The following is a 14,025-nucleotide window of genomic DNA, read 5'->3' on the forward strand; positions in this document are numbered from 1 at the left end:
CATTTTCCAAACAAAGTAAGTCTTTTAAATGGGGAGCACATAGACGAGTATGTTCTTAATGAAGGTTTTGTGTGTCAAAAGGGAAGGGCAACAGCATATTCAAAATCTGTTTGCCTCCAGTATTGGGTGGTTATCTTGGTTTCCATATGACCTTGGCAAAAATTAGACAACATACGGTTTGGCCATCTATGTGTAAGGATATACAATGGTTAGTAGGGGGCATGTCAGATGTGCGAACAAGGCAGACCCAATTGTAACCCATGCATGCAAGGATCTTCTTGAGCCTACTTGAGAGAGCAGACCTATGGACCATCTCTTTGTGATCTATGTAGGATACCTTCCACATACCCATTGGGGGAGGGGGAGTACTGTTATGTGGTGGTGGTGGTGGTGGTGGACGGGTTTTCCCATTTTAGTTGGTTAATTCTCAGCTGCAGGGTCACTAGTGGCCAATGTGTACAGCATCTTACCAAAATCTTTGCTGTCTTTGGACCACTGAGCAACCTAGTGGGAGATAATGCTATGGCTTTTACATTAGAGAATTCTGGAGATTTTGTTTTGATCATCGTGTTAGGCATGTTACCATTACCGCTTACTACCTGAAGCTGTCCTTTGCTGATCACAAATCTGAAGATCTTGTTAATAATATTTCATGTTACATACAAATAAATAAAAAGTGCCTGACAATTGGGAATTGCATGCAGCATTGCCTGCCACAGCAACAGCAATAGCAATTTCATCAGTCACCTGTGGTGCAATCAGCCGTCAGCCTCTTCCCAGAGCGACACCCAGTTCTCCGGCTCATTCGAATTTCTTCATTACGCTCCATACAACAGGTGGAGAAAGAGGATTCTTCTGTAATCTTTTTACCTGGTGGTATTCTTGAAGTGCAGCTGCAGCATTACTGTTTTGATAATAGAGCTTCACCAAAAATGCCCTGCTCCTTTTTTCCAAGCTCATGTGAGCATGTCAACAAGTGCACTGCGACTGGTCAGGTATGTGATACTACGAATTATGACTGATCACCGCACCTGCTGGCCGTAGTTGAAACTGGACAGTGGCACTGTGACACATGGAAATAATGCACCCCATACTCTGGACATTAATGCTACCAACTCTTGTACTCATACAGTAATTAGTTTCCATGTTATAGCATGTTAAATAGGGAAAGTTTAATTATAACCACCCTGTATCTTGGTCTGTAATGAGTAGAACGAGAAGGTCTCTAGAGTATGTATTTGTCAGGTTAAGGAGGGTAGGTAGCCCCTCTTTACCTTCTGCCCTTGGTGCCGAACCACAGCAGTGTCCTTAAGTTTCAGTGGGTTTCAAAACTCGTTGCTGATCTTGGTCTGGATAACGTTGGCAGTATGTCGGTGGTACCATTGGTGGGGACAAAAGCTAGCAAGCAGGAGGTTTAGGACAGTGATTGTGGAGCAAATTGGAAAAGGGCATGAGATGTTTGGAGTTCTGGATGTTACATGAGAGAACAAACCAAGCCTGGTTTCAACTGTTGGTTACTCCTACCCTGTGAAGCAATTTCCATGAGTGGGCATGATACACCCATATTCAGAAAAAAACAGATCATCTTGAACAACTAAAGATAGGACATTCATATTCACAGGACATGTACATTAGTATGTTATGCAAAAATGATTAGCATTTCAGTCATCTCAGTCAGCATGCGTCCTGTTGTCTAGTAGACACAGGGTCTGTCATGGGCCCTGATGAACCGTTCCATGTGCGGTGGCATCGGGGTGTGTAAGGCGCCAGTGGTTTCCTGTTGTATAGCTATCCAGCTATCCATGCTTCAATCACTTGGTTCCAAAGTTGGTGGTGGGTCACAGAGCTGCAGCTGTCATTTCCCATATCTCGCACATTTTTGATTGGTGACAAGACTGGTGATACGGCATGCCAGGGCACACGGATGACATGCTGTGATACGAAGAAAGCATGTGTTGGTGCAGCAACATGTTGTGCATCATCTTGCTGAAAAATGGTGTCTGGGGGGTTGTGCAGAAAGGGTATGGCTATGGGTCACAGGAAGTTATTCAGGTAAGTCACACTGCTCACAGTGACCTGGACATGCACAAACTGTGATTTTTGCTCGTATCCAATAGCACCCCACACAATAAGGCCTAGAGCTGGCACAGTACGTCTTGTGCAAATGCAGTCACTATGATGGCCCTCTCTGTCTGCGGTGAACCAAATGCAGCCATTATTTTCAAACATAACTTGGACTCGTCTGAAAACACTATCTGATGCCATTCCAGTACCCAACAATGTTCAGTAATACATCATTGCCATCTAGCACATTTTTGAACATTCATCAAAGGTAGGCGAAAGCTGGATCATGCACATGTGACCCATGTCATAATAAATAGCAACGGACTGTCACCCCTGATAATGTACAATGTTCCACTGTTGCGGCAGAGTTGAGGAGGATGCAGATCTGTCCTGCAATGGCATTTGAATGAGGTGCCAATCATCTGGAGAGGTGGTTTGTGCGATGCTACCTGACCAATCTTGTCATGTTCTACGGCTTTACATGAACCATTCTGCACACACCTGTTGCACAGCCAAAACACTTTTTCCCATGTGAGCAGCAGTTTCCTGGATAGATGCATCACATTCACTCATGCCAATAATGTGCCCTCTTTTAAACCCATTAATTTGATGGTATGGTTTACATACGACTGCAAGGCACCCTGTACATCTGCACATTTGCTCAAGTCTCACTGATCTGTTACCTTTGATTTATAGTGACAACGAGAGCTGCAGGCACATTTTACTGGTAGGTGGTGTTGGTCCAGGATATCGACGATGATCTTGAACCCAAGGGCTGCCATGGTTCTAATGCTAATTATTTCTGCACATGTCCTCTGAATATCTCTAGTTGTCCAAGGTGTTCTGTTCCCCCCCCCCCCCCCCCCCCCCCCCCCCCCTCTTCCAACATGAGTGTATTTTGGAAAACACACCTGTAACTTGGAGGTTATTTGGCCATTTCAGTGCTAGTGAAGGCAGTTTGGTCTCTTTGAAGGCTTGAGTAGTGAAAGGACAGCCGCCATCCTTACCAAGTTAAGTAACATTGGTGTATGTCCTTACTTCTTGCTTCTTTGTGGTCAACAACCCGCAGCAAAGCTAAAAGCTTTATTGCTTTGTTGACAGCATTTAAAGGTTAACCTCTACAAGCAAACTCAAGACAAAATCTCGTAATTTGTTTGTTTGCATAACAATTTTCCACTGCAGAATTTCTGTTTTAGCGGGAAAACCAAACTGTAATTTCTCGTTGTCATCAGTTATCTAAAACTATCCTCACACTGGCTACAGGGGATGCCTCATTACCAATCGATAAACGGCCATGATTGGCACTTGGTTTCAATTATAGGTGACAGTATGACGCCTCCTATTGCTGCCTGTTGGCACTTTCACAATCAGCGAAAGTGTCCAGTATTCTCCACCTCGTTGAGATACGTGAAAGCAAGGTGGCACAACACTGTTACTGCAGTCGATATTAGTTGATTATGTCCACTCTTTGCACTAATTTGAGTCACTCTCTTGTTAATAATTGTAGAGTCAAATTATGACTATTGCCTACATATTTCGTTCAGTGGTTACTGCCAAAGATGCTCAATAACAGATGTCAGATAGATACTAACTGTAAGTGACAGATTCGCATTTCAAAATGAATTAACATACTTGATTTGCACAACACATGGACACTGAATTAATTCCTTCAAAAGTCGCAGGGTTCAGTTAACACAGATTGATGTTTAGTCAGTCGAAAATTATTTCCTTTAATATTAATATGAATAAACTTATTAATATTACTACTATTGCTATTGCCTATTTGCTATTTGCTATTATTTCTCTTTCCTGTCTTAGATGTTATGTCTGGTTAAAAATGGAAAGTGACACGGACCATGATCAAGTCTGACTTCCTTTTAACTGTACAGTATCTGTTATATTGCATTTAGGAACTTCCGGGTAATTGAACATGTATCAATAATTAAGGATTTCTGTAATTGTATATATACGTTTGGATGTAGCTGTATTGCGTTGATTTACTGGTGGATATTGTGTGGTATGACTCCTGTAATTGATATGATGTCAACTTTATCCTGATGCCACATATCCTTGGCTTCCTCAGCCACTTGGATGTATTTTTCAATTTTTTCTCCTGTTTTCTTCTGTATATTTGTTGTATTGGGTATGGATATTTCGATTAGTTGTGTTAATTTCTTCTTTTTATTGGTGAGTATGATGTCAGGTTTGTTATATGGTGTTGTTTTAACTGTTATAATGGTTCTGTTCCACTATAATTTGTATTCATCATTCTCCAGTACATTTTGTGGTGCATACTTGCATGTGGGAACGTGTTGTTTTATAAGTTTATGTTGTAAGGCAAGCTGTTGTTCTATTATTTTTGCTACATTGTCATGTCTTCTGGGGTATTCTGTATTTGCTAGTATTGTACATCCACTTGTGATGTGATCTACTGTTTCTATTTGTTGTTTGCAAAGTCTGCATTTATCTGTTGTGGTATTGGGATCTTTAATAACATGCTTGCTGTAATATCTGGTGTTTATTGTTTGATCCCATATTGCAATCATGAATCCTTCAGTCTCACTGTATATATTGCCTTTTCTTAGCCATGTGTTGGATGCGTCTTTATCAATGTGTGGCCGTGTTAGATGATACGGGTGCTTGCCATGTAGTGTATTCATTTTCCAATTTACTTTCTTCGTATCTGTTGATGTTATGTAATCTAATGGGTTGTAAAAGCGGATATGAAATTGCAATGGTGTAGCCGATGTATTTATATGAGTAATTGCTTTGTGTATTTTGCTTGTTTCTGCTCGTTCTATGAAGAATTTTCTTAAATTGTCTACCTGTCCATAATGTAGGTTTTTTATGTTGATAAATCCCCTTCCTTTCTGCTTAATGTGAACCTTTCTGTTGCTGAATGTATGTGATGTATTCTATATTTGTGGCATTGTGATAGTGTAAGTGTATTGAGTGCTTCTAGGTCTGTGTTACTCCATTTCACGACTCCAAATGAGTAGGTCAATATTGGTATAGCATAAGTATTTATAGCTTTTGTTTTGTTTCTTGCTGTCAATTCTGTTTTCAGTATTTTTGTTAGTCTTTGTCTATATTTTTCCTTTTAGTTCTTCTTTAATATTTGTATATCTTTCCTATTTTTTGTCTGTATCCTAGATATTTATAGGCATCTGATTTTTCCATCGCTTCTATGCAGTCGCTGTGGTTATCCAATATGTAATCTTCTTGTTTAGTGTGTTTTCCTTTTGACTATGCTATTTTTCTTACATTTGTCTGTTCCAAAAGCCATATTTATATCATTGCTGAGTACTTCTGTTATCTTTAGTAGTTGCTTGAGTTGTTGATTTGTTGCTGCCAGTAGTTCTAGATCATCCATGTGTAGCTAATGTATGATTTTTTGTTGGTATGTTCCAGTAATATTGTATCCATAATTTGTATTATTTAGCATGTTGGATAGTGGGTTCACAGCAAGGCAGAACCAGAAAGGACTTAATGAGTCTCCTTGGTATATTCCACGCTTAATCTGTATTGGCTTTGATGTGATATTATTTGAATATTAAGTGTGGTTTTCCAATTTTTCATTACTATGTTTAGGAACTGTATTAATTTAGGATCTACTTCGTATATTTCCAATACTTGTAGTAACCATGAGTGGAGTACACTATCAAAAGCTTTTCGGTAATCAAGGTATGCGTAGTGTAGGGACCTTTGTTTAGTTTTAGCTTGATATGTCACCTCTGCGTTTATTATCAGTTGCTCTTTACATCCTCGTGCTCCTTTGCAACAGCCTTTTTGTTCTTCATTTATAATTTTGTTCTGTGTTGTATGTGTCATTAATTTCTGTGTAATGGCTGAAGTTAATATTTTGTATATTGTTGGTAGGCATGTTATGGGGCGATATTTTGCTGGGTTTGCTGTGTCTGCTTGATCTTTAGGTTTCAGATGAGTTATTCCATGTGTAAGTGTATCAGGGAATGTGTATGGGTCTGCACTGTAACTGTTAAATAATTTAGTTAGATGTGAATGTGTTGAGGTGAACTTCTTTAGCCAGAAATTTGCTATTTTATCTTTTCCAGGGGCTTTCCAATTGTGAGTAGAATTAATTGCTTTGGTGACTTCATGTTGCAAAATTATCACTTTAGGCATTTGTAGTATCATCTTGTATGTGTGTGTTTCTGCTTGTAGCCACTGTGCATGCCTGTTATGTTGTACCGGGTTTGACCATATGTTGCTCCAGAAGTGTTCCAAGTCTGTTTTGTTTGGTGGATTGTCTATTTTAATGTGTGTGTTATCTATTGTCGGGTAAAACTTCTTTTGGTTTGTGTTAAATGTTTGGTTTTGTTTCCTTCTATTTTCACTTTTTTTGTATCTTCTAAGTCGTTTCGCCAATGCTTGTAATTTCTGCTTCTTTTCAACTAATTGCTTTATCGCTTCTTGTTGTAAGATTTTACCTAACCTTTTTCGATTTTTGTCTGGTATTTCATTTCTTATAAATTGTCAGCTGTTCAATGTCTCTTCTTCTCAGTTTTTCTATTCTGATCTGCAGCCTGTGTTGCCATGCTGGTTTTGTGGGTTTCTTCTGTGTGTTGGTTGGTTCTGATCTCTGACTAGTGTGTATATTTAGTGTAGTGATTGCCCCTATATAAACCAGTAGTTGTAACTCTTCCATAGTTCTATTTTCATTTATTTTGTTGTGTATAATTGTGTTGGTGGTTGTTGTTGGTGGTTGTTGTTGGTGGTTGTTGTTGGTGGTGGTTGTTGTTGGTGGTGGTTGTTGTTGGTGGTGGTTGTTGTTGGTGGTGGTTGTTGTTGGTGGTGGTTGTTGTTGTTGGTGGTTGTTGTTGTTGGTTGTTGTTGTTGGTGGTTGTTGGTGGTGGTGGTTGTTGGTGGTGGTGGTTGTTGTTGTTGGTGGTGGTGGTTGTTGTTGTTGTTGGTGGTGGTGGTGGTGGTTGTTGTTGGTTGTTGTTGGTTGTTGTTGGTTGTTGTTGGTGGTGGTGGTGGTGGTGGTGGTGTTGGTGGTGGTGGTTGTTGTTGGTGGTGGTGGTTGTTGGTGGTGGTGGTGGTTGTTGTTGGTGGTGGTGGTTGTTGTTGGTGGTGGTTGTTGGTGGTGGTGGTGGTTGTTGTTGGTGGTGGTGGTTGGTGGTGGTGGTGGTGGTGGTTGGTGGTGGTGGTGGTGGTGGGTGGTGGTGGTGGTGGTGGTGGTGGTGGTTGTTGTTGTTGGTGGTGGTGGTGGTGGGTGGTGGTGGTGGTTGGTGGTGGTGGTGGTGGTGGTGGTGGTGGTGGTGGTGGTGGTGGTGGTGGTGGTGGTGGTGGTGGTGGTGGTGGTGGTGGTGGTGGTGGTGGTTGTTGTTGTTGTTGTTGTTGTTGTTGTTGTTGTTGTTGTTGTTGTTGTTGTTGTTGTTGTTGTTGTTGTTGTTGTTGTTGTTGGTGGTTGTGGTGGTTGTTGGTGGTGGTTGTGGTTGTTGGTGGTTGTGGTTGTGGTTGTTGGTGGTTGTGGTTGTGGTTGTTGGTGGTTGTGGTTGTGGTTGTTGGTGGTGGTGGTGGTGGTGGTGGTGGTTGTGGTTGTTGTTGTTGGTTGTTGGTGGTTGTGGTTGTTGTTGGTGGTGGTTGTGGTTGTTGTTGGTGGTGGTTGTGGTTGTTGGTGGTTGTTGTTGGTGGTTGTTGTTTCGACTTGTGGGTTATTTGGTGGTCTATGCAAGAATGGTCTAATGTCTGTATTTGTATCTTTGTATTCTATATATGTTAGCTGAAATTTTTCTTCTATATTTAACATGTGTGACACTACCTGTTCTGGTGGCTGTCTTAAGATTTCGTTTTCCTCTGATTGTTTAATTGATGTTTGGTGTTCTTTTGTTTGCTCTGGGATGTTTGAGTCCATTACTGTATTTTCTTATTCTTCTTCTTCTGATTGCACATTATTTCGTTCCACTATTTGTTGTATTTGTTGTTTTGATGTTTTCTAGTTCTGACTGGGGTATCCTGTTATGTTTGATTATTACATGGATCTGATCAGCTAGTTGTTATTCTGTTAAAAATTTTAATTCTGGGTATCTTGTAATAAATTTTGTGTGTACTTGTGATCTGTATCCAGGTGTGTTGGTTTCTAAGTTTGTTTCTTGGTAATAACAGAACATGAGGTGTTCAATTTCATCTGACCATCTCATCCTCTGTCTTTGTTTTCCTTCTAGAGTGGTTGCAGGAAGCATATCCTGCAAAACACCTCTATTTGGATTTAAATCATTTTCCATGTGGCTAGCAGTGTCGTTACCATTGTGGACGGGCATAGGGTTCAAGCGCCGTCCCCAACCATGACAGCACTTGTCCGAGGCTTCATTAGTTCTGTCCTGAAGCAACTAATCACACTAAAAGGGGGTTAGCCTATTAGTGGTTTGTTCTTTTTGTCACCTTTTAAGACTGGCAGAACATACCGAAGGCCTATTCTTTCCTTGAGTCTCCAAGGGGTTTATAATTATTATTATTGCCCAGAGAGAATCCAATACACTGTTCACTTCTCATGATACTCTGTTTGAAATAATGGGACATTGTATTTTTTTCTTAACTCAGTTTTTACTAACACTCTTTCCTTGCTAAGATTCAGTACTGAGAATGGTCACACGTTAGCTTGATAATAAATGTCCAAACAGGGTCTTTAATTGAAAGTCAACTTGCGACATAATGTTAAAATAGTCACTTCAGCAACAACTGAAGTTCTTAAATTGTAATTAATCATATCAATCTTTTATTGACTGAGATGTTTGCTGGCTGTTAACATTATCTCAGTTCACTCAGTTTTCATACTTTTGACAATAAATTAAATCAAATGAAATTTACTTTTAATTACCCCAGCTTCCAATGAAGTTCATCATTTCACACAGTGGCGCATGAACTTAAAGAGACGCGATTACTCAGGACTCGGACACTAAAAGCTTGGACAGTAAAATCTCAAATACGAAGACTCCCACATGCTAAAGACTCACAGACACTAACAGTATGTGCTTTAGGTTTATATAGTTGCTGTGAAATAAAAGGGATGTTCATCAGAAAGTGAATAAAGGCCCTTGCTACTTTGCATATAATATTCTATTCCATTGTCTCATATTACTCATTTATTTAATTTTCTCTACTTTAAAATGGGAATTCATGATTTTATATGAGGTACAGAAATCAATTTTAGTTTTACAAAAGATCAGATATGTAACGAGAATTTAAAATAAACAGATTCCAAATGGAAAAAAGGATAAGAAGGAAAACAAGAGCAAATAAAAAAAGTCAATATAATGTTGGTAACGAGACAGCTATGTATTAGAAATAAGAAGAACGTACATTTAAAACATTTAATAGAATAAAAATGAGAATCAAAATCTGATGACTTGGGTTAGAAAAATAAAATATTTCACTTAATTTGATGAGATTCAAACCTTCAACCTTCTACACATCAGATTTATACACTCACCACTATCCTGTGTCGTTATGTGTAGTGATTGGATTATGATAACTGCACAAATGATGCTGAATTGTGTTTGTGTGTTTGTTTGTTGTTCGGTTATCATGTGTGATGAAATTTGAAATAAAAAGGCTGGGCCAAGGATTCAGGATACAAACGCATCAGGAAAGAAAGCCAAACAAGGAATTGACGTAACTCATTGTTGTGGGAGTTTGGCAATGACAAACCACCACCACCTACAATTTGCTTAAATCTGGAGGTTCATGTAGTTAGTTTCATATGTATAAAATAAACTATAGAATAATTATGTATAACTTCCGAAATATTAATTTGTAGACTGAAGCACTCTAGTTAAAAAATTAATAAATCACTGGTAAGCTCTTCACTGCATTTTTACATATATTTTTATACTGTACTTACACTGATAAGCCAGAACATTATGACCATCCACCTAATAGCTGGCGTGTCCACCTTTGGCATGGATATCAGTGGCGACACATCATGGCATGGAAGATGTGAGGCCTTGGTAGGTCGCTGTAGGGAGTTGACACCACATCTGCAAACACAAGTCATCTATTCACCATAAATACTGGAAAGGGGGCGAGGTGTTGAGCTCTGATGCCACATTCATACATACACCAGATGTGTTTGTTTGGGTTCAGATCTTGTGAATTGGGGGCCAGCACATCAATTAGAACTCCCCACTGGTTTCCTCAAACCATTCCATCACTCTTGGCTGGGAGGCAGGGCGCATTATCTTGTTGAAAAATGCCACTGCCACTGGGAAACATGATCATTGTAAAGGGGTGTATGTGGTCTGCAACCAATGTATGATACTCCTTGTCCATCATGTTACCTTGCATGAGGTCCACTGGACGCATGGATGACAACGTGAAATGTTCCCCAGAGCACAATGGAACCAGCGTCAGCTTGTTTCTGTTCTGCAGTGCAGGTATCAGGGAGCTGTTCCTGTGGAGGATGCCAGATTTGCGCCCTCCCATCAGCATGATGATGAAGATATATGGATTCATCAGACTATGCAACCCTCTGCCACTGCACTAATGTCCAGTGCCAATGGTCACATGGTGATTTTAGTTGTAGTTGCAGGTGTTGGTGCTAACATTGGTGTATGCATGGGTTGTTGTCAGCAGAGGCTCATTATTAGCAGTGTTAAGTGAACTGTGTGTTCGGACACACTTGCACTCTTCCCAGCATTAAAGTCTGATGTTAGTTTCGCCACAGTTCACGGCTTGTCCTGTTTTACCAGTCTGCCCAGCCTATGATGTACAACATCTATAATGAGGGATGACTGCCCAGCTCCATGACATCTGAATGTGGTTTCCCATGGTTTTGCCACATGTTGAAGACACTCACCGCAGCACTCCTGACAAGTTGTGAAATTTTCGAAATGCTAATGGCGAGTCTCTGGGTCATCACAATCTGCCCTCAGTCAAACTCGGAAAGATCATGCAGCGTCCCCATTTTACACAAACAGCACACTCACTGAAACTACATGGACTGTGCGTGCTTCTGACTAGCAGTCATTCCTCATCAGGTGATGCTGCTATTGCTGGATGCTTTTACACAGAAAGCAGGTTGATCGTCATAATGTTCTGGCTGATCAGTGTGTAGTACACTTGTGTAGGTAGCATAGACATAAAAAAATGTTTCGTATAGAGTAATTGCATCTAGCAGACAACTGATTATTATTCTACATTGTTTTAAGTTTCAAGCAACATTTTACAAAAATTCTAAGGATTCTGAATACATTAACAAATAAATGCCATAGCCTGAAAATATGTGAGGAGGTACTTGTGTTCATATTTTGCATACTTATGGGGCCTCAAAGACCACACTGAATCTTATTTAATGAATGTATTTTGACACTGTTTGGAATTTGATTAAAAATTGTTTGGTCCTGGGGATCACCAAATCTCAATGCCCTCGAATTTTGGAGGCCCACTAGGTTCAGAGGCCCGGTGCAGGCCATCCCCTTCAGTCTCCCACACCCACTCTGCCCGCTCCCCCTCAATTCACCACTGTGAAAAGCTTTTCCTCCCTGTACACAGAACGTTACTGCACAAAATGTGTGGTCTTAACCAATACCACTGTGCTCAAGACTCTGTGGATGAAGAATGTATAAGGAACTCGCTACTCTCAAACCTTGAACATTTTGTACAGTGGATTTAGTTTTGCATGTATTCTGCATGAATAATGCTTGGATATTTAGTCAAATGCACCTTACCTATAAGCTGCAATTAGTATTAGCTAGAAGTGTTTTTGTTCTCTAGTATGTAATATTTCTTTTCCATATCCAATATTTAGTGTTTTGACATAATTAGGTTAAGTTATGCGTATGGTTTTTTTTTACCTATAGGAACTTCATTATGCCCTATGCATATACTTTGGTGCATGTATGTTTGCTTGTGTACCTACACACATGTTTGTTTCTGCTGTTACACACATTTGTTATTATGAGCTTTCTGAATTATTCTATTTGTAGGGTCCAATTGAGACCTGCCACTGGTTAACAGAGTTTGGAATGGTGCGACCTTATTTATTGGTTGATGGGAGAGTGCCCTTCAATGTGGATATTGTGATAAAATACTATGGGCATTCCACGAGCTGTGAATGTGCACATCAGGGAAATGACCATCTGTTTTTCTTAAAGTTTTTTGTCAGCCACCAGTTGATGCCTTAAGAGCACTGGGCGAGTTTAATGATATATTTATGTTGCGATTTGTGAATACAGTGCCTTTTCTGTTACCCTAACAAATTATTTCAGTAATGCAGCAAATAGATTTATAGTATAATTAAAATTACTTAATACTTGACTGTTATTTTCTGCTACAGTGTTGCATATCTGCTGTCAGCTACCGTTTGGTTACAGGGGACAAAAACGGAGGGGATGATGTTAATGTGTGACATGGAGCATTGTTGGAAGCAGCTGCCATGAGGTATGACAGCATTGGGAGACGCTCTATCGTCAATTGATTTTAAGTGAATAATGACTGAACTGTGGCGCGTGATATGTTCTGTAGCCCTGAATTTAAACTCATGTCCTAACTTAACCCCAACTCAACAAACTGTGGCAGAACTAAAAATTGTGATCCCTTCATTCACATTGTCTAAGGCTAACCTCTTCGAGCAAACTCAAGACCCACAAATTTCATTTCCAGCAGTAAAAGCAAATTGTAATTTCTTGCTGCCATTGGTTACCTAAAACTATCGTCACACTGGCTATGTGGGCTATCACATTACTAACAAATGAGCAGCCCTGGTTGGCACTCAGTTGCAGATTATAGCGACACAAGCAGATTCCAAACAAAAAAAGAGTGATAGTGAGAAAAATAAGAAGGAATAAAAAATCTATGTGATGATGAAAATGGCATGTCAAAGCATTAGAAATAACAAAAATACATTTAAACCAATTAATTGAACAAAAATAATGGTTGAAGCCTTCTGATTAGATTTAGAAAAATAAAGAATTCAGTGCAGTTGATGAGATTTGAAGCTAAAACCTTCCACAACTCTGGTTAGCATGCTACCAACTGTGCTACACCATTATTTTTAACGTAGGTATTTTATTTATGACTCTAATCACCCAGATGCAACAATTAATTGAAGCCTTCAAACATTTGGCTTCGTTCAATGTTGTATGAATCCTATGTAATGTAAGCTGATCTGTGACTGGAATTGTGTTCGAATGCTTCTTCCAAAGTGAAGCTGGGCTGTTAAAATGATGTGCTCTGTTTTGCTCACTGAGATCATGTTGGTGAGTTTGCAATTAAAGCTTCTCACCTGTGCAAGATGGGCAACCTCTTCTGGGTTTGTTCTGCTTTCCACAATGTTGGCTTTCTGCCTGTTTGTTGTTTTGATTGCAACACGGGACAATGGCGTGGCTTGCCCTGGCTTGGTATAGGCTGGAGAGGATTCTGAGAAAAATTTACGTTTGTCTATAACGCATTTCAGCTGTGTCACATTCTCCTCTTCGTTAAAAAATTCATCCCGAATTTTTCTTAGTTTGCCTACAGTCTCATGAAATGAAATGCATGTTGCATAGGTAATTACACATTGTACAATTCTGTTGTTTAATCATTTGACCAGCTTATTCACAACGCTTTTTGATCTGTTCTTAATCCTATACTGTCTCTTTTGAGTCCTTATTTTCTAATATAAGTTAAAATCTTACTCTACAGTACACTTTTTGTTATTCTTTATTGCTGCATTTAAGCCACCTGGAAGGCATTTGATGGATTAGCGATTCGGGTGGCTGAGTGGTTTTATGCCTCAAGCAAAAGTGGAATGAACAAATTATTAGTAGAATTGGGGCTGCACTGGTTGTGGAACTACTTAGGGGTTTGGTAATAAGTCCTTGTTTATCTCCATAGCTCTGAATATTCTGGAACATTTGTTCCACCAAAATTCATTGTTTCTGTGTAATTCATTGTTTCTGTGTAATTCATTGTTTCTGTGTCGCTGTAAACTCATCTAGTGAGTGCAATATGTTGGGGATAAGG

Source organism: Schistocerca gregaria, chromosome 1, assembly GCF_023897955.1.
Source record: "Schistocerca gregaria isolate iqSchGreg1 chromosome 1, iqSchGreg1.2, whole genome shotgun sequence".
Taxonomy (NCBI): domain Eukaryota; kingdom Metazoa; phylum Arthropoda; class Insecta; order Orthoptera; family Acrididae; genus Schistocerca; species Schistocerca gregaria.